This window comes from Callionymus lyra, chromosome 5 (assembly GCF_982586985.1).
Source record: "Callionymus lyra chromosome 5, fCalLyr1.hap1.1, whole genome shotgun sequence".
Taxonomy (NCBI): domain Eukaryota; kingdom Metazoa; phylum Chordata; class Actinopteri; order Syngnathiformes; family Callionymidae; genus Callionymus; species Callionymus lyra.
The window spans coordinates 24,358,618-24,381,528 of NC_141822.1; the positions used below are offsets into that span (position 1 = coordinate 24,358,618).

Consider the following 22,911-nt stretch of genomic DNA (forward strand, 5'->3'; position numbering starts at 1 on the left):
GCTCGGAGGAAGATCTGATAGCGGCGGGCAGGGGCGGCGATGATATGCCGCTGGAATTTACTTAAGAGATTCGTGCTACTTATGGCCCGACTTTTCTCTGCCAGCTAAAATTAGAGTCATAATTAAATTTATTTCGGAATATATTACAGAGGGTTTCTATAGTGTCGGGGTTTGACGGTCCAAACTTTGTAGAATCCGGAGGTCAGAGATCACAGACGAGAATGAAGGGTTGATTCTTATTATTTTTTTTAAGTTGCTGTCTGTCAAATATCCTTATATTGAATCTGCGAGCTGTCATCGCGACAGCCCCTCCCCATTAACTGTCTTTGAGTTAGTGACAGCTCATCTCTCTCGGTCACTGCTCGCCGTCTAGACTTTGAACCTGTGCTGTTTACTCCCTCATCTGTTGTTGTTTTTGTTGTTGTTTTCACCGACAGACTAGTCGTTGTAATAGCGAGCCGAGCTTCAAAGTCTATTTGGGTTGCGCGGTTATTTTAGGAGGAAAAAGGGAAACAATTTTGTTGTCTATAGGGAGGCAAGAGGAATTATTTTTGAATCAGTGGGAGCTCTGTTTGTTGCTCATTTCGGAGAACAAGGAGGCTTCCCGGTGGAATTTTAAGCCAAAAAGGAGATTGCTTTTGTCTATCCCCCTTTTTTTGTTTTGTGTCCCTTTACAATAGTTCCCAATATTTGTAATTATTCCCCACTGTGTTGATGTGTTTCCATTCTCTATGAAATTATCTTTCGTTTTTATCATTTGCTGTTAAGTCTTTTTACTGTGACGCTTGATGTGTTTGTTTTATTAATGAAAACTCTTATTTGTAATTGTACATTTATATGCAATTTGTCTTTGTTAAATACATTATTTTTCTGCAAACGTACATTATACCATTTTTTTTAATTTATTTTGTATTTATTTATTAAAAAATCCATTAATATCACTTAATTTATGTGGCGTTAAGACAACCTTATTTAAAAAGCCAGAACTAATCATTCCTAGCAACCCTAAAACAATGGCAAATGAAAAGCGACTACACATTTTGGCCTGAAAGTTGTTTTTTCATCAATAGATTCATGGATTAATGAATTCAGATCATTTTTTAAATTATCCCTTCCTCGTCTCATTATCAACATTTCCTGAAAATGTTTTAGAAATCACTCAAGTTTTTTGAGGTATTCAGTCAGAAACACGCACGGTGAAACACTTGCTAAAACATAACCTCCGCTTTTCGTAATGAATGTATTATCCTTGAACAATTATAAGTTGTTTCCGATGTGGCCTTAAAACAAGATTTTTGTGAATGAAGTTTGAGAGTCTTTCTGTGCTGCATCAAAAGAGCATTCATGAGATTTAATTAAGTTTGTGCATGACGTGTCCCTGTCTGTATTGCCTGGAACAAAACCATACATTGTATTTATTTATTTATTTTTTAGCACCATTGAAGCAATTTATTTAAAGTTTGATTTTCTAAGGTGTTCTTTATGGCAATGTAATTCCGTAAAGCATTGAAAAAAGTAGGATGTGAATATAATGACATTCCATATTTTAAGCATAGCCAGTGAGTAAATCCTTAATTTTCCTGCTAAAATAGGTATTTGGTTGACATGGTTTGATTTAACGTTTATATATTTCACGTATTGTTATTGCTGCAAGTGTGAGATTGATCAATTCAAGTATGGATTAGAGATTAGATTTGTATAAGGAAAGACTTGTTTGTTATTGTTATCATTATTTATTTCCTCTTCTTGATTTTAAAACCTAAATTTGAGTCACTTTCAAACTATATGACAGCTTAAAATCTGGACCTGGATGTGGAATACTTTACTTAGTTCACATTTGGAAATGTTAATAATGTCATAACAACATAATTTACTTTTTTTTTTTTAATATAAAATTTCCCTTAACATGGTGATTTAGTTGATTTTATGGGCATTATAATGAAATAAATTGTTTACAAGGCTTTATAGAATAGGTAATGATGGTTTATAATAACGTGTGTTATGTATCAAAAGGTCTATGAGACATTATTAACTTCAATTCACAATTATTGTGTTGATTTAAAAACCTTTTCAGAAAGTAAGATTATGTTGTCTGCAATAACATTGTAATTAAAAGATAGTGTTTCCTTTATATTTGGCATTTTTAACATACACCACTACACCATTACTTCTTCTATAAAGTCCTGTAAATGCTTTTTAATTCCTTGTAAATATGTTCACAACCTATTACACATGAGACCTTCATAGAAAGTGTTGGCCTGTATTTATATTTACAGTTTTACCTCATTTTGCTTGTGTAGATTTTAAATTGAATAAACAAATAAACTAACAAAAACACTGTTTTTAGTGTTTTCAACTATAAAAAAAATGCTTTGTAGCTGGACGTCTATAAATTATGCCTGAATTTAACCAGACTCATTGGCTGGTGACGTTAATGTAGGACTATTTCTATAATTAATTGCCTTTTTAGATGATCTAATTGCATTATGTGGCTGTGGAGTACAGGTTGCAAAGCCAAGTGAGTGTTGCCCCGTGGCTCGGTCACAATGTGTGAGGGGCTCATTAACAATGTAGTGGAGGTTGTCAACCACACGGAGAACACACTCGCACACAAAAGCCCAAACAATATCTGCATCTTGTCTCGCATGCAGTGATGTAGCGGTTAAGAGATGCCCTCTGGTGTGTTTAGGGTTGATTAGATTTCCCTGGAGGGTTCGCCAAAAACAGGCTGAACTTGATGAAGTTGTCTCATGTCGTCGCTTGGATACAGTAAAGAGAAGAGAGTGGATTTAGAAAGAAGTAGAATATGACTTAACAGTGGAATGGAGGAGGGAAAAGGGGGGGGGGGGGTCCTTTGTGTCTGTTTATGTTAGCAAACACTTGGGATGTGTGTGTATCGCATCTCTTTCACACACACACGTCCACGCCGCTTAATTATGACGTTACCAAAATGGGCAGTTTGCTCTGACACCCCGCTTGCAGAATCACACAGTGGATGGACTTAAAAGAGCTCATTAGGTCTCTCTAAAGAGCTGTTTACTGCACAGACACACACTCGCCGTAATAGGCAGCTCTGTTGATGCAGATGGACGCCGAGTGTAATGAGAACGATTAGACTTTTTCTTTTTCTTTTTTTTCTTCCTTTCAGCGGAGGAGAAGAAGCCTGCAGAATTTGTTGAAGGTGGAGAAGATTTCTCTGTTGGATGTTGTTTCAGCTGAGGGGCTCATCCTCTCTTTCCCCTCCTTTTCTAAACATAAACACATTTAGCTTTGCAGCATGTTCCCCGTGTCCATCTGAATGCTTCGCAGAATCCCCCCCCTCGGGAAAGATTTGGGGACATGAAAAGTATCATGAAACCCTGCAGGGAAAGAAAGATATTAAAGGAAAATGGCCTGCATGGTGTTTTTTTTTTAAAACATTAAAAAGCCTTGAAAGTTTTAAAGGTTTGATTCAGTAGTTTTTTAATTATTGTTAAATACATTTGTGTCAGTATCGATCCAAATACTTTTTTTTTTCTGCCGTTGACAACCACATCAATGAGTCCTCTGTGATACTCAAGGTCTTTTAAAGTGTAAAGGATTTTTTTTTTTTTTTTTTGTTCCCTCCTCTGCTCCTGCAGCAGCCGTTCCTACACTCGCCGGCGCACAGTGACTTTGCTTTGCTCGTCGCCCTTGGTTTGCATCACGTCGAATTAGAGGATGCACCTTGAATGATACGAAAGTCAATCCTTCTCCATCTCTTCCGTGTGTTTTTAGAAGAAGAAGAAGAAAAAAAAAAGGAGCAGTGGGTTCAAAGTGGTCGGTTCAAAGCATCTGTCCCTCATTTAAATAACGTGGAGTAATCGTTATTACCTTATTTAAATAGTGCAAGTTATCATGTGGCCTTCATTTGCATTGCAGGGGTGATCACGGCGTCTCCGCATTAACCTCATTATAGACGAGATGAAAGTCCTGATGGAGGCTGACACTCTTTTATATATGTTATCTTTATTAATGATGGACTCGGAAAGATTCATGTTTCTTTAAATGGAAGACTTATCACACTTTGATGGAGTGTCACGCTGAATGGAGGAGAAAGAAAGTGTAATTGACAATGTATTTTCTTTGTGTTTTCCTTCCATCATCGCACACTAACACTGCTCCCCGATGCAGTCTGTCTTATAAAAGGCTAATCTGTCCGTGCTCAGGTGGTTTATAGTGAGTTTGTTTTGAGCTATAAAATTGATTGTTATGGCAATTAAATGTAATCACAGTTTGTTTCAGTAAAGTGTAACAAAGATGAAGATGAATTATGTTTCAGTTCATGAGTAAACCCTGTTGAAAGTTTAACTGACAAAACTGGCTTGTCGTTTTAATTTCTGACGAATGTTTCTGGAGTTATTTTGTTCATTGGCCTGACGAGTCTTGAAGTGGTTTGTTTTCAAAATGCTCACTTTGTGTCGCGCAATCAGCAGGATTGATAGTTGGCAGAACACACTTGTTTTTATTAGTCGTATCATGACAAAAACATTATTCCTCGTCAATAAAACTAGACTCCAGGGATGCAGTCAAAGCATTGCTAACTACAAGATAGTTGGGAAAACACAGTTTAATTAAATCGTCCCAAAAAGGTTTGTTCTACCTTTTAATAAATTAATATATTCATATCATAAATTGTTGGATTTGTGTACGTTTAATAGTGCATCAGGTGGCAGAAGTATACTCTCCTCTTTTTTCTCACTTCATCATCTTTCTCCCCTTTTCTCCATCCATCTGTCGTACCCTAGCCGGATACAGAGTCTAGTTCTGCTCAAGGTTTCTGCCTTGTAAAAGAATGTTTTTCCTCAACACTGTCACTGTGATTCACTCATTTTTCATTCACTGGGATCTGTTTTTTTTTTCTTCCATAACGTCTCACTTAAATAAAGTGTCTTGAGATGCCTTATGACACCTTAAATTAAATTTAAATGTTTTTGCACTGCCCAGTTAAACTAACTTGGTCTACTTAACTACTTGTGTTAGACATGAAATCCTGGAGGCTCATTCCCATTGGAAGAATCCAGGATTTGTCGAAAAATGGAAGATTATGATATAGTATAAGCAATTAAAAATCCTCCTCATTGAATGTTAAATAAATAAGGTGTTAATTTCATCTTGATTTGGATGTATTTATGTATTTTCAAGTGGGTTAACTGAAGGACGGTCATAAAAAATATTCTTTATATAATATAGAGTATATGGTTTGTATATTATTGGAATTGTGGTATTTTATTTTTTGCCCCATTTGTTCTCCTTTTTCTTGACCTGATTCAGGTGCCCTCCCACCCTTAAACCTTAGTTAGTAGACGTTCTGTTTAGCAGTTTGTGAGTCCGTAGGACGTTAAAATCAAGTGGCACAAACTGACACAAACTGACTATTTTAAAATATATATATAAATGAGATGGAATTAAGTTTTAGAGCAGGTCATATAAGGTTTTATCCTGCCGACAAGCCTATTAAATAAAAATGAAGGTATTTTTTTCTAAGTAAACATCTGTGGAATTTTTTTGGGGAACAGACAACAGCCAAGTAACTGTGTTGGACAAATGGATGCTCAGAGCTGTATCTCCAAGGTTGTTATCAACACTTGACCCTTCAGAAAAAAGAAAAAAAAAAACACATTTTCTTTTAGCGCACAAAGGCCAAGAATTAGTTCTGGATGACAACTTCTGCAATGTTTTGATGAACACTTGAGAATGATAATTATCTCAGTGAGTGTAGAGTGGAACCGTCTCTCCAAACACGTGGACATGTGAACAAAAGTAAATATTTCTTCAGACCACAGTCCAATCACCACTTCATCGACGATGTTCCATGTATGGCCGCATGACTCCGGCTTGTGAATGGGATGAGGTCAAATGTTGGACAAGAAAGAGAAGCAGTACACTGATGGATGAGTACAAGAATGAATGTGGCGTACATCCTTTTGTGTCCATGACTACACCTCGGCGGTGAGTGCTGTAGATGAAATGCAGGCCAAAGAAAAGATGTTAGACAAGGTTATAGTCTTTATAATTAGAGTTCTGATGGAACAAACTCGGCTCGTGTACTGTATGTATTGGACATTACTTGACAACAAAGTACACTTAAAATCTCCCTTTCTGTTAGTGATATTCTGTAGCATTCAGTGGAAAATGTTGTTTATTTGCTCGTTCTTTTATATTTTCAGGTAAACGTTTAGCTTTCAAGGATGCTAAATGTTTTCTGAACCTCAAATAACACGCAGTTTGGACATCTGCTTATTCCAATACAAAACAGGATTATAAAAAGTAATTTGAAGAGAAGGTATATTTACCAAATTGTCTTTAACAGGAATTATGTTTCTGATTATGATATTGTATCATTCATTGCTGGAGGCTCAATCTATCCTTAAAATCAATTTTTAATCTAAGTTTAAACACTTATTTATATGTCAAGACATCATCATGACCACATACATACCTTGATTTTGAGCAGACCATCCATTTACAAATAACCATTACTTACTTACTTGCATGTCTCTTTAATACATACTGTAAGCAGAAAAGTTTCTTATTTTGGATTGAATCAAGAAAAATACCTTTATAGATCTGACTTTTTGGCGGTTTATTACTTGAGAATATAAGCTTTTATTGTGTGTAAATCAGTTACAAATCCCCTCAAGCGTGGCTAATTTTAATTTTGTTCTGTGGATTTTTCAACTTTCTGCACATTTGACCACGCATCTCTTTCATGCGAGCTCCTCTTTCACTTTCGTCGAAGACATTCCAGAAGGGCCGACGTGCTTGCCAGCTCCCGCTCAACTCCTCCCGGCGAAAATGTTGTAAATTAACACAATTAACAGATCACCAATTTGCTAATTAGCCACTGGCGTCTGTTGAGAAATGGCTGGAGAAGAGAACCATAGCAGAAACGAGAGTCGAGGGACCTCCCACTTCCTTCCTCTTTGCCTTTTCCTCTATTTTGTTACCAAACAAACACACGTCTAAAGAAAAAGAGAGCAAGAGTGTGTTTTTTTTTTTGTGTGTGTAAATGGATGGGAAGGACGAGCGCATCTGTTTTGCCGTGAATGATTTCTTTGTGTACGTCTTCTTCGACTCGTGGAAGCGCTAAACACACCGACATAAACCAATTCAAATGTCGGCTTTGCTCATGAGACCCCCGACTGTGGAGCTCTACACGCCGCCTCTGCCAGTCAATAAGTCCGAGGAAGCTGCCTAAATGACATCAATATTATCCCTTATTTGTGTGCACTAAGTCAAATCAAACAGAGTTCAATCTGCTGCCGCCGCCGCTGTCATTACGTCCAGCCTTTGATAGTTGCCACGGCTTTGATAGTGAGACGACGACGGAGCCACTGTGTGACAGTCAGTGTTTGCAGATGGCATTGGCTCGGATTAAAGGAAACAGTGGCTCTCCAGCCTCCCGAGGCAATAAAGGGGAGAGAGCCAGGTGAGTGTTTCTGAGATGAGATGGAGCAAGGAAAAAGGGAGGGTGGGGAGGAGGCAAGCAAACACATGGGGAGTAAATAAGAGGAGGGGTGGCCAGTAAAGAAAGAGCAGGGAGGGAATGAAAGGAGGAGATGTATATCAAAATACGGAGTCAGAATAAAAGAAGGCTGGCGAAATGAAGAAAGATCTAGCAGGTGGAAGAGGGAGGGGGGGACAAAAAAAAAAAGCTAAGCAGAGACTAAGAGGGAAGACAAGACAGCGGGGAGGCAAGAAGATGGGCAGACAGGAAGGCAAAGGGAACGTGTTGAGAGAGGAGGTCAAGGTGGAGATGTGCAGACAGAAACTAAGCTTGAGACACAATGTGTTGTAATTCATAGCTTGCTGCTGCTGCTGCTGTGTGCATGCCTGTGTTTGTCCATCTGGGTCAGTGGATGTGTGTGTGTGTGTGTGTGTGTGAGCACGGTTGAGTGCAGGCGTGGAAAGTGTGAGCTTTGTGTGTTTTTTGATGAAAGCTGAGGGAGGGGAGTTCTGTGAGAGGGGGGTGTGTATGTGTGCACGGCGCTTTGTAGCACACGGCAAAGGCACATTTTCAAACCCTTCTCCAGCCACCTCAGATGAGCTGGAGATTATAGGGTGACCCTCCGAGCCTCTGTCTTATTGGTCTGGCCGGGGTGCATTAGGCTTCAGTAGCCGGCGATCCCACTCTTCTCTACCTGCCGACTGTGTCCACGATTCCGAGAAATAGCATTTGTAAATCGACGTTTTGTTGCTTAACTGATGGGTGTTTCATGTTTTCTTTTTTGTCTTTTTTCCCCCTCACTTAGGCTTGAAGATGCAGTGGACCCCGGAGCACAGCCAGTGGGCCGAACAGCACTTTGACATTTCTTCGACCACGCGCTCTCCAGCCCACAAGGCGGAGGCCTACCGAGCGGTCCCCGGGCACCTGCAGCGGTCCGCGGCCTACCAGTACGCCTGGGCTAACGATGACATCTCGGCCCTCACGGCGTCCAACTTACTCAAGAAGTATGCAGAGAAGTACTCCGGTATTCTGGAGATGCCGGTCTCCTATCCCGAGGCGTCGGCGGTGCCGGGACTGATGAACGGACGGAAAGTCGAGTCCGAGCCGTGGCAGGACGGCGTCTACCCCATGAGCTGCATTCCGGAGGGTGTTTCTGTGAGGAAGGGAGGGGTGGCGGCGGCTCCCGAGGTGGTGGCTGGTATGTGTAGCTCCCCTGGTCTCGCCTCCAGCACTTTGAGTGAACCCAGTTACTCCAGCAGCAGCTGTGGGAGTCACACCGCCACCGCCCTCCACTCGTCCTCCATGGCCTCTCAGGAATACGGGGCGGCGTACAGCGGCTCCTACCTGCACAGTAGTTACAGTTCCCAGTCGGCTCCCACCCCGGCGCTTCCCTCCCCGCTCCACAGCTCCGGTCTCCTGCAGCCACCTTCTCACCCCACTTTGGTCCCGGCGTACAACGGAGGCTCCCCCAACTTGTCTAGTTATAATTACCCCCCAGCAGGCTACCCGGCTCAGAGCTCCGTCGGGCCGGGATATAGCCCCGGGGGAGCCCCGCCTCCTTCGTCATACTTGCCCTCAGGCATCGCTGCACCAACACCTCTTCCCCCATCTTCCACTTTACCTGGCTACCCATACCAGAACCATAACCTGACCCCAATTGCCCCGACTCCGCTCAACAGTAGCTCCTCCAACTCCCTGAAAAGGAAAGCCTTCTACATGTCAGGCCAAGGAGAAATGGACTCCTCTTACGGTAACTTTGTCTACAGCCAAACACGGGGCTCAGCTGACGGTCCGATGTACAGGGTGGCAGACAGCAGCAGCGCGAACAGGGGCTCCAACGGTGCCGGCGGTGGAGGGTTTGACAGGAGCGCAGAAAAGTCATCTTTGTCGTTCAATCCTCAGAAACAGTCATCGATGCCCTCAGAGCAGCAGCAGCAAAGGAAGTATAGCAGCCAGGCAACTGGTGGGCCACTTACTCCTCCATCATACGTCTCCTCTAGCCTGGGGGGCTCTCGCTCCGCAGACTCTCTCGCCAGCTTCACGTCGCCCTCCCTCAGCGATCAAGGCGCAGAGGATCACCGTCTCCACCTCTCCCACACAACACCAGGGGCTACCTCCTCCTCATCCACATCCTCTTCACGACACACCGAGGAGCAGCTGAAGACTAGTGACCCACACCTGCTAGACATGGTTACATCTGAAATTGTTCAACAGGGTCCCCCGGTGGACTGGAGTGATATTGCTGGCTTAGAGTTGGCCAAGGCAACCCTAAAGGAAGAAATTCTCTGGCCGATTCTACGCCCCGACATGTTCAGCAGTTTAGGACCCACCCCTCGATGCGTGCTTTTGTTCGGACCCCAGGGCAGCGGGAGGACATTGCTTGGCCGCTGCTTGGCCAGTCAACTCGGGGCACCCTTCCTTCAGCTGAGTGGATCCACACTGGCGACCAAGTGGCTGGCGGACGGCGAGAAAATTATCCGAGGATCTTTTCTCGTGGCCCGCTGTCGGCAACCGTCAGTGTTGTTCATCAGCGAGGTGGACATGCTGCTCTCGGCTCATCTCACCGATGAAAGTCCCATCAACCGACTCAAGGGTGAGCTACTTTCACAGCTGGACTCTCTGCTCATGGCGTCCAGCGAAGAAGGGATCAACCAAGTGTTGGTCGTGTGCTCCACAAGCCGACCGCAGGACATGGACGAAGGCTTGCGCAGGTACTTCTCCAGAAGGGTCCTCGTGACTTTGCCAGACGGTGCGGCAAGACACCAGATTGTGAACCAACTTTTGGCCCAGTCTCAACACAAGTACTGCATGAGCGAAGAGGAGCTCGCTCTCCTAGTCCAACGCACTGAGGGCTTTTCTGGTCTGGACCTGGCCAGACTCTGTCAAGAGGCCCTCGTGGGTCTATTACACGTGTCTGCACAGGGCATGGACATGACTGGAATGTTGTCCAGAGGACAGATCCGACCCCTCACCTACCAGGACTTTGAGGGTGTCTTTTGTAAATTCCAGTCCAGTATATCACAGAAAGAGATTGACATGTACACTGAGTGGAATAAAATGTTTGGCTGTAGCCAGTAAAGAAAAAGATTCTGCCCTGGCAAAAAAGAAAAAAAAAGAATAGTGGCATCAGAATCCCCCTCAGGGCAGAGGTATTGTGCCAGAAGTAGAGACACACGAGGCCAATGCAAGCCCCCTGAGTTCCTCCTGGCAGGGTCCAGATGCACCAAGAGACCTGGGTTGTGGAGACGACAGGCAGTTTTTTTTTTTGCTGTTCAAAAAGCAAGATGTTTAATTTCCGAAAGTGTGACGATGATGAAAGCCAGACATTGTTTACACATAGCAAGAAGTCCACCGAGTTGTTTGTGTACATATCATTATGTTTCTGAGATTTATTTGGCTATCCAAGTGCCTGAAGTGGTGCTTTCATAGTTTCTCCTCCATTCGCCTCACGATCTGCGTTATATGGCATGAGCTGATGATTATTAAAAGCTTTAAACCCTCAGCTGCAGGTCTCAAAACAAAGATGCGACGTCGCTTTCCGTGGCTACTTTTTTGTCTCGCTCTGAGGCAGAGCGGCAGTAGTCCGGGGGACACCTGGTCACCTCTTCTCCATCCCTATGTCTGAACAGAAACGTAAAAACACACAAACTCAGGAAAGCTTTTTGTGAATTGTACAGTACCTCAAGATAGCTTGAAGCGAAGACCTGAGAGGGAAGCGAAAGGAGTCCGACGTCCATCTGAGCAGTACTAGTCGTACCTCGATGAATGTACTGGTCGTGTTCCCAGAGAGCAGAACGTAATCACGACATTATTTTTATTCTGCTGTTTGTGTGCCTCAGTGACCCCCCCCAAAATGATTCGCTCTTGGAACGTTTAAATTGTGTTTACAGGGGTTGTGTTCAGCAGCAAAGACAGGAATCGGCTCAAACCTGTTACGTAAATACGAAAATACAGCCTAGATGTTTATTATTTGTGTTCCACATCAACTAATACGTCAGTTGGTTCCCCCTCGAGGTCTGCTTCTGGATAGGTAAGGTAGGTGTAATACATCCAACATAAGTATAGTCAATATCAAGCTTAAGAGAAGGAATACATCACTATTGATTAATGACTTTAAAATGTTCAACATTATCCTATTATTGTTATTCAGCTCATTGTAATCTCTCATTCCACAAATCCCATAATGTGCACTGCAGAGGAAGCTCTGATTCCAGTGAGCGTTTGAAGAGTTTGTTTAGTTATTATTATTATTATTATTATTACTTCCATTAGATGAGATGGTGTGCAACTGAAAGCAGCGATTCATTCTTGTTTTGCTAACGTACGTTAGCATCAGTGAAAAACGACACGTCATCATCGAGCTACAGCGAAGGAAGTCGGAAAACTATTAAGTTTGTTTACAAAGGTACAGCATGAAGCACAGTGTTTTATTTACACCCGTATTAACACGAGGAAATTTGGGAGCTTCTTTTTTCCCTCTCATTTGAATGTATTAACGTCTCTTCTTGTCACGGAGGGCAGTTCTAAAGTGTCATGAAAATCTGTTTTAAGACGCTTCAATGTTTGTGTACTACTGCAAAAATCTTATTTTGTCACTGATGTATCCCAAATCAATTTTTTTTTCCTGCTTTTGTATTTATTTCATATAAATAATCGTGTGGAAGAAGAAGAAGCAACACATGTGCAGGCCATGTTTCTGAAAGCACCCGTGTGTGTGTGTGTGTGTGTGTCGGGAGGTTTGGAGGGATGGGTTCTGCTGAGCCTCAGCAAAATTGAGGGGAAGAGAAAGACAGCCGGGGTGGTGTGGCGGCAGCACAAGTGTGGGGGGGGCGAGCTGAACGGTCCGTCAGGAAAAAAAAAAAAAAAAAAAAAACACCCTCGAAACAATCTGCACCAGAATTCCTTCTGTCAGCAAAGCCTCTGGAGAGAGAGTCCCTTTAGACCGAAAACCCTACTAATGCACTTCAGAGCACACAACAACAGCACAGGCGTTATCTCCCCTTCTTCTTTATTGCTTTACGAACAAATGACTTGAAACGCGCCGGTCAACGCTACGCTTGTTCCGTGCTCTTTCTTTTTGTGTCTTGAGCTTTTTCTACATGATGTTTAAAAACAACTTTAAACAGAACACTAGTGTTCTTTAAAGCATTTCTACCTCATGGCTACAAAAAAAAAAAAAACTTGTGGTATTTGATTTTTTTTATTTTTTATTTTACAAAAACATCCACGGGGAGGGCAACAGCACGGAGGAGTCACTGTAAAGTATGAAAAGACAAAAAATGGAGGCAGTAACAACACGTTTCACAGTCTACCTCAGATGACTGTATTGAAAACTGAAGCGCTGCGGTACGACACCGATGGGAAGGGGGGGGGGGCGGGAGGGGGTCGTCACAATTGACTTGTGAGGAACATGTGGGTCATTCCTGACCCGAAAATGTATAATCCAATACATTTGCTTTAATCTCTTGTGAACTACTGTGGTCGTGTGAATGTGTATATACGTGGGCACACTCTCCTTCTCCTTTTTTATTTGGTGTGTTAAATTTTTATAAATTGTTAGTATATATAACACACTTGCACAACTTTAATCTCGAGTGTAATGTGTTTCTGTTGTACATAGCTATACATACAAGACAAATGCACCACTTGTTTATATGTGTGAATATGTTGCCATACCTGCAGTCAATGTATTTTCATGTAATCCGAGGTACAAACCGCAACATACGATTCATTAAAGACATTTTCTTGGGAGTCTTGGATGTTTGTTTTTTTTATTTTGTTGCGTCTCATGAAGATCGTGGATAGTGGACAAATAATAATAATAATAATAAAAAACAGTGGATTGTCCCCCTTTAAAGAAGAAGAAGAAAAAGAGGGTGAAAAATCGCCTTAATGAGCGCTGAGTTACTCACCCTTGTGTGCAATTATAAAATCATCCACAGAAAGCCAGAGATGTCGCTTCTCTCATTAAAATGTAACAATTCATTTCTCTCGCCGCCGTACGTGTGGCAAGACCAATAACATTAAAGCATTAATTATGTTCCTCCATCACAAAGACTTGTGATTGTGTGAGTACTCCTAATGAAAATGATGTGCATTTGCCCACCACATTTCCGAGGTATCATTATATGGCTGGCGCCGAGGTGCAGAGAGCCGCCGTATAGCCCGTATAATTATTTGTCGAGCTCTTCCCGGAGGTCAGAGTTCACGGAGGGGCTGCTGCTTTCCTTTATTTCTCCACTTTGATAAATGCATGAGCTGTGATCAGTAATAACTTGTTACATGTAGTAGTTGCTGCAGTGGAGAGGCAATAGTTTTAAGAGTTGTCTGAGCTTTTACGCGAACCCCAAAAGTTCAAACATTTATGAGGCATTTACTGCCAAGAATATATATTGGCGACAACCGTACCCTGAGGGACTCCATGTTAAAACAAGCTGGAAGATCTGAGGTTAAATATCTGCACAAAAAGGAAAACTTAGCTGGTTTAACTCAAATTTTAGACAAAGAAATGCAAAGCTTTTTGGCACAAATGAGGATAACCCATGACAGCGTCAACCTGGAAGCTCGCGCTGTCCTCGTATCTAAAGGGCTCGTGCTCTGGCTTGGCTGCTTCTTCAGCAAACAAAAAAAAGCCAAACTGTTGCTCAGGCAATTGACTTTAGTAATAAATATTCAGGAAAAAAAGACGAGAGCACTTCATTATTGTCTCGCTACAATTACATTATGAACGCCATTTCCCTCTGCCAAGGAGGTGATGAGATCATGTTGTCTTTAGGCAAAATAACTCAAACATTTGCAACAGATTTCACATGAAATCTACTCAAAAAAGCGGATTTAAAGCTGAATTCGGTGTGCGAGCGAGTTCTGAAATTAAGTTCTTTTGAATTAAATGATTAATGGAAGTAGTTGTATTTAAATGCTAGTATCTAAATATATCTAAAAAAAAACAAAAGTATGACGACCATAATGGGTGTTATTGAGTTGTTTTTGTTAAAATACATTAAAGCTCTTACAAGTATTTATTTAACAAAAAAATACTAAACAAGTTGACTTATGGGATACTTTCGAGGAATTGTGTCAGAATTCCATCTCTGTAAGGTATTTACTCAACAAACTGTTATTTTCGTTAGTTTTTTTCTTCAGTATTTGGCCTGGTTGCTTCTTGGAGGCCCTCTAGTGGAATTGTGTCTTCCAACATTCTTTAGCCTGATTTGATGCAAACACAAACCACACAAAGAGTTTCCAAGTCTCGTTCTTGAGCAAGGAGGAAACTTCACAACCCACCTCCAACCTGGATCATCATCTAAAGAAGCTTTAAGACCACAAGTCTTAGCGCCAACAATAATGGTTTGTGTATCAGTTTGGCTTTTTAAGAACCTGAAGTTCTCGCTAAGAATTCTCATTTTGAAGCTTCAGAAATACACCATTAGTTTAACATACGTTCTTCTCTTTACCTTCGCTAGTCTTTACACAATTGTAAATGTGGTAAAATTAAAAAATCTTGTCCAAATTTCACCTCTTTTTTGTCAAGTTTGATACGTTTACTGACTTTTAAAAGCTTTATTCAAAACTTGTTCAAGGTAATGATCTTGTTTCTATTCAATATGATCTCTTTCCTCTGACCTTTTTCCTTCCTTCACCTGGTTCTTCCTCTTCTTGCCTTTCATCTTCCTTGAAAGTCCTCTCATCTCACGGTGAGTCTCACCCGAGAGGAAGGACACACCGTCAAGGTGACCCCAGGAAACACCCCTGATCTTAAGAGCTAACGCGTGCTAGCTTCTCTACAGCTAACGGTTTCTATTGTTTTTCTTCTTCTTGTGTTTTGTCGCACGATCGTCTCCGGAGCCGGAGGTCAAACGGCGTAAGAAAGGAGTTGTTAGCGGAGGGTGAAGACGGTATATTATATCTTGATTTCCCGTCTTTTCAACTTACTTTCCGCGCGTGGAACCCGGGGGTTATCTGCCACAACAGCGCCTCGTCCCTTTCACTTTGGTGGGGTCGTCGCTCCGTGAGCCTCGCCCCGCTCCCTTTATCCTGCTCTTTCCACGACAATTAAAATATGCTAAGTGATCATTTTCCTTAAGTAGTCTTAAATGTGCGATCTATTCAAATACGAGGGGAAATTGCCCACAGCTCGCAAAAAAAAAAAAAAAACGTCGGTGGTCGAACGAGGGGAGTAAAGCTGGAATAAATTATGCAAATAACACAAAGGACTTTAGCACTTGAAAGCCTAATTTTCCTATAATCAGCACACTGTCGCCTAATATTTTTTTCCACACCTCTTATTAAAAGTGACTGTTCTTCGCCGATCACGGGGTTGCTCTATCTGTCATCGGCTGCGGCGGGGAAAAATGCCCGCCACGCTTAAATGCTAAAGCATTTTGCCGGAGCTTTTAGATGATGGTTACATTCCCACACAAGTAATTATGCGTCGGAAGAGTCCAGAAATAAGGTTTAATTATACAGTAATCGTGGGTGATGGACACTAGGAAGTGGCGAGCGACGCCAGACTGCAATCCATCAATGACAAACCTCCGGCCATTTTTTAATTCCTTCCTCATTTGCATCCTCACCTCCCGAGTTGTGCAAATGCTGTTAAATGTTAATAGGAGCTGTCTCGCCACTCAAAACGCTTAACGCCATTTTCTTTTTTTTTTTTACTTTTCTCCTTCCTGTTTCATCTTTATCATAACCTTCTTTTATATCTTTCTCCTCAGACATCCCTGTCATCCCTCCTCCCTCCTTCTTTCCTCGCAGGCCTTCGCCGTGGAAGCGGTCACTGATGCACTAATTGGGTGCAACACTTACAGTTTTATCTCCCCCCGCCACTAATTGCGGTCCACATGGAAGCAACTCACCTTATGAGGAGGAAGGTACGTATGGATGGGGGGGGGGAGGGAGTGTGGGGTGGGGGGGTCTGTCCGGGGCCTTGAGTGAGGATTCCTTTCCTCGCGGTCGGGCGGCGCAGACTCAATGCGAGATTGGACCCTCTAGCCATCGCGCTTTAATCCATATCCCGCAGGATCCCAGACTCAATTCCCTGCTTCATTAATTGAAAACGATGGCCTTGTTTTAAGGTGTGAGTGAGTAAAACCACAAAAAAAAAGGAAAAAAAAGCATTTTGTCTGGTCTTGTACCTCAAGTAGCAGCAATCTCATTATGTCTGGACGCTGCATTTAAAAAAAAAAATAAAGTGCTATCATCTGAGTCTTGATTGTCTCGTCGGAGATAAACACCCTCTCTCTCTCTCTCTCTCTCTCACTGTTTTTTTCCGCCACTCATTTGAAGTCTTATCAGCCTTTATGGAAATAAAGCCGTTTCTTAATAAACTCTTCCGCGGGCTTTTGGAGACTGGCGCATAAACACCTTTTTTCTCCGCCGCGACGCCATCATTAGCGCATCTTGTTCAATGCTTTACACATAATTGGAATCAACATCTATTGTTGGCTGTTCTTGACCTTCCACTTGTTTTTTGCAGCAGACGCTCGGCGGCGTCGTATTACTGGTGAGAGAATCTTAAGCAGCGGAACACATGCTAAGTGTCTCCGCTGTGTTTTATCAGCGACGCTTCTCTTTGAATATAACTTATATCCTGCGGCCTGATTATTTCAGCGTGATCCCCTAACACTGGAATTCATCTCATTGTCTGTTTCTTCGGCGGCGAGATAGTTTCCATAACATTAGATAAGATCCGTTTATATGTGAGGAACATCAGCGCAGACGTGAGATCTAATTGAATTAGTAAGTTGGGAGTGTTTGGGTTGGATTTTAGAAAGTCGCTCTTTGCTTCACGTCCTCCAATGGTGCCATTTCCATTGTTTTTTAAAATCCTCTAGGACATGGGAGTCAAACCCAATCACACCAGGGGCCACAATATTTAATTACATGAGTTCAAGGGCCAAACTAAATGTGTATTTACAAAACTGTCTGTAACAGGAAGTATGAGTCTGATATTGTATTTTTAACGTGTTTTTTTCTTTACCCATAACTGACAACATGCGCTCTAATTGAGACATAATACAGAGTGAATAACATTTGTTGTAAAAATATCATTAATTATAATATTTTGATGTATATGTATATCAATTCAAATATTCCAAATGTATTAAGTTCTTATATGGTGGTTAATTTAACCTTTAAATTAATATTTAGATAACCAAAAATAAACATGTATAAGAATACGCTTTAGGTAAGTATTATATCATAAAATATTATATAATAATAATAATTAATTAGAATAAAACATTTGTTAATCACTGTTATCGGTTAAATTTGAAGTACACAATGTGAATCCTATTTCATTTTTTTCAAGAATTTTGTAAGTAATATTTTGTCCCTATCTACACATTTCTTAATTTGAATGAACTAAACAGATTATTTCTTATTATTGTTTTGTTGATCATGTTTTTCCAGAGACACTTTTTTGAACAGAAATTTGTGGAACAAACTGTAAGACTAGTGATGAAGCTTCATGAAGCAGTGTCATGTTGTGTAGAGGTCAGTAGGTGGCGCCATCAGGTTAAAAATGATGTGACGTTTCATTAGAACAGTTGTTTAAAACAAAGGAGGAGGAATAGTGCAGGGACTGCCATCTAGTGGACTCTGAAAATAATAACACTGCTTCATGAAGCGTCATCACTAGTTTTACGTAACTGGTTCAAAATGATTGGACGATGACATGTCAATCAAACTCAACTGCCATTTTTACCATCTCTTTGTGCTGCCTGAAGCGTGATACTAATATTACTTCTAATAAATAATTTAAATAATAATATGGATATAACAAAAAATAATTCTGTAATTGAGTCGTCTATTTATATGAAAGCTGACGAGGTTGAATCTAGAGTCGGTTAATTGTTCATTTGTTGATGAACCAATGACAGCCGTGGCGGCGTCTCGTAGTAAAACATAACTTTAACATTTTTACAACAAATGTGACTTCATTATATGCACAGAAGGATTGTTAAAGTTTTTTTGGAATGGTTTACCTTTTAAAAAAAATAAGATGTTGCTGCTTGTTTGTTGGTTTCCTTTTCTCTGAGCAAAAAAATGATGAGGTCAAAGTTCATATAGTTTTTTTTTAGAAGGGATAGAATATGAGCCAAGGAACTCCTCAAGGTCAGTGAGTGTTTTTTTTTTTTTTTTCTTGATTAACAAGTGATTTTGGAAAACGGACGGTCAAAGTTTTCCGATATGTATTATTCATTTTTTCTAAAGTTGGTGGATTTTTCAGGCGGAAAATAAAGTTGAGTAGAAGATTTTTTAGTTGTTGTTTTTTTGGCTTGAATCTCTAACACAGCAGCAGCTTGGGACCTGTTGAGAGGATTTAAATCCAATTATTTTAACTTATTTTGAGGCGTTTGTTTCTATTATATCAGACCTGGGCAAAGACTATATTTATGCGGCCCTTGTAATGTCAAAGTATGATCATGTATAAATGGTCCTAATGCATTAACAAATGTATTTTGTATTTATTATTCATTTACATGTTCACACTTATTTACTTTTTCCCTGTGTGTGATTTTTCGAGTATATAATAATCCCTCAAAATATTTTTTTTGAGTTAGTTAAAGAATTATTTTGAAAAAAAACCTCCTATATACAAGAACAACAATAACAACAATAACAGCAGCAGCTTATTTAGCTTAATAAATGTCACAGCCTAATGACAAATGTCCTTTTTAAGGGATTTTTATGTCTGTATTTTTGCTTGACGGCCCCTAACAACATTCACAGAATTTAATGTGGCCCTTGAAGAATTATAATTGCCCACCCCTGACTTATATTTATTAATTTAGTATATATTTGTGAACACAATAGTAGAAAAGTCCTTGTGTTGCTGCCGGTCTGAGCTGCGTGTGTCCCCGGCTAGCTTCAGCTCAGGTCATTGAAAGTAGTTTCCCTGCCTTGTTCAAAGCCTAATAATTTCCCTCCGACATCAGCGTATTTTAAAAAATATATCAAGTGTTCAAGGTCAGAACATTCAGGAGTTTATTTTTACTCTCCACAAACTTTCAGTGACGGTGTTGTTGTCGCCACGTGTCGTAAACGTCTCTGACGTTGAATCTCGAATCCAAGCTCGTCTGAAGACGGTGGTCCGGCGCCGGCGATGCACGGAGACCCCTCTCTGGTCCTCAACATCTGCCATGCAAATGCGGGCGTGATTATGCAAATATATGATTATGTTAATGGTGGTCATCTTCAATAATGCATGACGCCGCCATATTGATCGCGTGTCGCTCGGATTGTCATGCAAATTCCACTTTAGACGCTTTTTAATTGACATTTATCCGAGTTTTTCCAACTACAACTTTGCTTTGTTTCGCGGAAGAAGAGCTAATGATGTTATTGAGTGAGGTTACTCTGTGGTATTAGATGTATCACTGTCAGCCTTCTTTCTTTTTTTTTTTTTAATCTCCCCATCATTGTGTAGAGTTAATTAAATAAACTTGATTTTTTAATGAAGTTTCTCTTTTTGAACAGTCAGCAAATTACATAAACAAATTATTGCATGAAAACATCTGACTTTACTCCTGATTTCTTGTGTTTTAAATACGATTTTTAATATCATATACTACTAAATAAAGGGGAAAAATTCAGGTGAAAATGTGATTGATTCTTTTTTCAATTTTTTTTTCTCAATGACAAAGTTTAAAACACAAGAATTATTTCGCGATACCCTGGAACTGACGCATAAATCTTTATTTCTGATTCATCTTCATCATTCTACCTCGCTCCTGTGTGTTGTGTGAGCGAGTTGCTTCCTACTATTATTATACGTGAGTCACTGAGACAACACACACCTCTGCCAAGGGCCTTATTGTCAAATGAACAAAACAACAACTCATCACTAAATTGTTTTATTGGTTTCTGCCAAAAAAAATGTCCTAAATTGGTTTTAACTCACGGTCTTCAGCACTGCTACAAAGTTTCTCACTATAAAAATGACATTTTTAGTACATAGTTAGTAATTAGTATTGAATTTTATTTTGTTGGTGCTATTAAACTTTATCGACATCAGCTGGTCACAAACTCTTCCGGTGTGTATCTGGAAGATCAGCTGCTCACATTAAAACTCATGGCCGTGACTCATGCGTCTCCTCCAGCAAAGAGTCGTTTTTTGTGTGTTTTTTTTTTTTATCACTAAGTTGAAACGCTCCTCCGTCACAGCCTCACAAACCCATCTCCGCGGTCGTGTTTGTGTGTTGTCGCAGCGTTTGCACCCGGGGACGAGCTGTCGTGTTAGACCCGGAGTGACGGACGGACGGACGGACTGACAGACAGCAGGGTCGTCTCTGGAGGATTCCCACTGAGGAGGTGTCGGGGAAGTGAACCATCAGAGACCTTGATGTGTATCAGGAGACTTTTTTCTTTTTTTTTTCCCTTTATTTATCTGCAGGTTTGTTAGTTTTTTGAGTCCTCATCACACTTACTAAGACTTTCATCATCCCAGACGTTGATGGACAGACAGACAGACGACGCTCTCTCTCTCTCTCTTTGCGTTCCTTGCGTCTGTGATCGATTTTTATCATCGCACATTCTGTTCCATCATCTGATGCTTTTTTTCTCTCTCTTTGGCTGCGAGGAGAATCCTTCACCGCTGCACCTTGTTCTATTTTCTGCTCGGCGTTGGAGGTTGCAGCTCGTCTCTTGATTCCTTCTCGCGGTTCTGACGCCGCGGCGTGTAAAACTGCAGATGGAGACATCCAATTAGCAGCCGGTCGGGCTGCTGTTAGCTTAGTTAAGAAAACACACACATCACACGGCCGCACAAACACACACACAAGGCTAAAAATGCACACAACCACTTGCTGTTTCCACATGAGTGGCCGGCGGGGGGGGTGGGGGGGGGGGGAGATTGCAGGAGGTGGTGTGGTGGCAATCACCCCATCATGTGTGCTGCCGGGAATGACTTCATTAGGACGCTGGAAGTCAGATGCCTGGGAATTGCGTCAGGGATTGGATGGCGGCGCCGGGAGAAGCAGGGAAACGAGAAGTGAATCCCTCTTTTATCTGCCGTGTGATGAAGAGATCCAAATCAACAGCTGTCAGTCAGGTGAACCCGAGGGTGAAGGACCCCCGGCAGCAGATCAGGGGGACAGGAGGCGGGCTGGTGAGGGGGGGGGTTCGGAGAAGAGGGGGGGGGTCAGGTGGAAGTGATGGGAGTAGGAAACAGTTGGACTGATGAGTGTGGAAGGATTGAGTCCCTCTCGTCCCTGGTTTGCATGCGGAGGATCTGCTCGGGTTAAATCCCAGTGAACGACATCTGGAGGCACGAGAGGAGCTTTCGGCTCAACAGGACTTTCTAGGAAGTGGCGAGAAAAGAAAAGGTTCACAACTGTCTCAGAGATGGGGTCGTGGAGGCAGCAGTCTCAACAAAGAAGCCCAGATTTCCTGCTAACCAAAAAGCTTTTTATTTTGGGTTTTTGAAACAGCATTGGTTCCTAAATAGTCCCTGAAAATAATGATTGGAAACATTCATTCATTCATTCATTCATTCATTCATTCATTCATTCATTCATTTTATCCCTTATGGGGGTTGCGGGGAAACTGGAGTCCATCCCAGTTTCATTGGGCGAGAGGGAGGGGACACCCTGGACAGGACGCCAGTCTGTCGCAGGGGCACACAAAGACACACAACCATTCACACACACACTCATACATATGAAAATTTTCCCCAAGTTCTCAATCAACCTCTGTATGTTTTTGGACTGCGGGAGGAAACTGGAGTGCCCAGAGTAAACCCACATAACACGGGAAGAACATACAAACTCCACACAGAAAGGTCACACCTTCTTGCTGTGAGGCGACCGTGCTAACCACCCTCGATATGTTGGGGTCATACTTGGGGTTCATTGGGTTTCTTCTTCCGCAGATTTTTGTGGGGGGTTTCACAGATTTTTGAGGGATGTAAATGTAACTTCTATTGGATAATAGAAGTTACATTTCTATTATTTGATCATCGAAGTTACATTTGAGTTAACAAGAGTCAGCAAGTTTTCAGATCATAAGATGACATTTTGACCAGTTTGAACGTCATTTTCACTAGCAAACAAAAAACCTCTTTCGCGTTCAATAAATCTTAAGTGCCCGTCTGGTGAGTGTTGTGCGACTTAACAACCTAAATTTGTTGTGCGCTCAGATCCTAACTTTTGCACAGAATTACATTTGTGCCAAAAAGCCAACCAATCACAGAGGGCAGTGTTGCGTTCAAGTGTATCAATATTTCAAGCCCTACGATGTCACCCTTCTGTCCATCATCTGAGCTGTGAAACAAAAATCCTCATCATCATCATCTTCATCGTCATCACTACTGCTCATCACATTCATCGTCATTCATTGAAGTCTTCAATAGTGAGTACAACTATTTTAAGTGTTTGTTGTACTTATACAGCGTTATATTAAATATTTGTTCATTTCAGAATAAATTTAGTGCTGCTACT

The 22,911-nt window shown here is 41.5% G+C and overlaps 1 pseudogene; it reads left to right on the forward strand.

The window, feature by feature from the left end:
* Window positions 1-8,276: 8,276 nt before the first annotated feature.
* Window positions 8,277-12,584, forward strand: LOC148079859 (fidgetin pseudogene; annotated as a pseudogene).
* Window positions 12,585-22,911: the final 10,327 nt, after the last annotated feature.